This window comes from Mizuhopecten yessoensis, unplaced genomic scaffold (genome assembly GCF_002113885.1).
Source record: "Mizuhopecten yessoensis strain PY_sf001 unplaced genomic scaffold, ASM211388v2 scaffold7597, whole genome shotgun sequence".
NCBI lineage: Eukaryota > Metazoa > Mollusca > Bivalvia > Pectinida > Pectinidae > Mizuhopecten > Mizuhopecten yessoensis.
This window is the reverse complement of record NW_018407127.1, coordinates 474,609-477,010: the sequence shown is the minus strand read 5'-3', so window position 1 is coordinate 477,010 and position 2,402 is coordinate 474,609.

Genomic DNA, 2,402 nt, shown 5'->3' with positions numbered 1-2,402 from the left:
ACCTAGAGTACATGTATAAATGTAGTATGCGACCTAGAGTAAATGCATCAATGTTGTATGCGACCTAGAGTAAATGTATCAATAGGGTATGTGACCTAGAGTAAATGGATAAATGTAGTATGTGACCTAGAGTAAATGTATCAATGTAGTATGTGACCTAGAGTAAATGTATCAATGTAGTATGCGACCTAGAGTAAATGTATAAATGTAGTAAGCGACCTAGAGTAAATGTATAAATGTAGTATGCGACCTAGAGTAAATGTATCAATGTAGTATGTGACCTAGAGTAAATGTATCAATGTAGTATGCGACCTAGAGTAAATGTATAAATGTAGTAAGCGACCTAGAGTAAATGTATAAATGTAGTATGCGACCTAGAGTAAATGTATCAATGTAGTATGTGACCTAGAGTAAATGTATCAATGTAGTATGCGACCTAGAGTAAATGTATAAATGTAGTATGCGACCTAGAGTAAATGTATAAATGTAGTATGCGACCTAGAGTAAATGTATAAATGTAGTATGCGACCTAGAGTAAATGTATAAATGTAGTATGCGACCTAGAGTAAATGTATAAATGTAGTATGCGACCTAGAGTAAATGTATAAATGTAGTATGCGACCTAGAGTAAATGTATAAATGTAGTATGCGACCTAGAGTAAATGTATAAATGTAGTATGCGACCTAGAGTAAATGTATAAATGTAGTATGCGACCTAGAGTAAATGTATAAATGTAGTATGCGACCTAGAGTAAATGTATAAATGTAGTATGCGACCTAGAGTAAATGTATAAATGTAGTATGCGACCTAGAGTAAATGTATAAATGTAGTATGCGACCTAGAGTAAATGTATAAATGTAGTATGCGACCTAGAGTAAATGTATAAATGTAGTATGCGACCTAGAGTAAATGTATAAATGTAGTATGCGACCTAGAGTAAATGTATAAATGTAGTATGCGACCTAGAGTAAATGTATAAATGTAGTATGCGACCTAGAGTAAATGTATAAATGTAGTATGCGACCTAGAGTAAATGTATAAATGTAGTATGCGACCTAGAGTAAATGTATAAATGTAGTATGCGACCTAGAGTAAATGTATAAATGTAGTATGCGACCTAGAGTAAATGTATAAATGTAGTATGCGACCTAGAGTAAATGTATAAATGTAGTATGCGACCTAGAGTAAATGTATAAATGTAGTATGCGACCTAGAGTAAATGTATAAATGTAGTATGCGACCTAGAGTAAATGTATAAATGTAGTATGCGACCTAGAGTAAATGTATAAATGTAGTATGCGACCTAGAGTAAATGTATAAATGTAGTATGCGACCTAGAGTAAATGTATAAATGTAGTATGCGACCTAGAGTAAATGTATAAATGTAGTATGCGACCTAGAGTAAATGTATAAATGTAGTATGCGACCTAGAGTAAATGTATAAATGTAGTATGCGACCTAGAGTAAATGTATAAATGTAGTATGCGACCTAGAGTAAATGTATAAATGTAGTATGCGACCTAGAGTAAATGTATAAATGTAGTATGCGACCTAGAGTAAATGTATAAATGTAGTATGCGACCTAGAGTAAATGTATAAATGTAGTATGCGACCTAGAGTAAATGTATAAATGTAGTATGCGACCTAGAGTAAATGTATAAATGTAGTATGCGACCTAGAGTAAATGTATAAATGTAGTATGTGACCTAGAGTAAATGTATAAATGTAGTATGCGACCTAGAGTAAATGTATAAATGTAGTATGCGACCTAGAGTAAATGTATAAATGTAGTATGCGACCTAGAGTAAATGTATAAATGTAGTATGCGACCTAGAGTAAATGTATAAATGTAGTATGCGACCTAGAGTAAATGTATAAATGTAGTATGCGACCTAGAGTAAATGTATAAATGTAGTATGCGACCTAGAGTAAATGTATAAATGTAGTATGCGACCTAGAGTAAATGTATAAATGTAGTATGCGACCTAGAGTAAATGTATAAATGTAGTATGCGACCTAGAGTAAATGTATAAATGTAGTATGCGACCTAGAGTAAATGTATAAATGTAGTATGCGACCTAGAGTAAATGTATAAATGTAGTATGCGACCTAGAGTAAATGTATAAATGTAGTATGCGACCTAGAGTAAATGTATAAATGTAGTATGCGACCTAGAGTAAATGTATAAATGTAGTATGCGACCTAGAGTAAATGTATAAATGTAGTATGTGACCTAGAGTAAATGTATAAATGAAGTATGTGACCTAGAGTAAATGTAGTATGTGACCTAAAGTAAATATATAAATGTAGTAGACAAACCTAGAGTAGATATATAAATGCAGTATGTGACCTAGAGTAAATGTATAAATGTAGTATGTGACCTAGAGTAAATGTATAAATG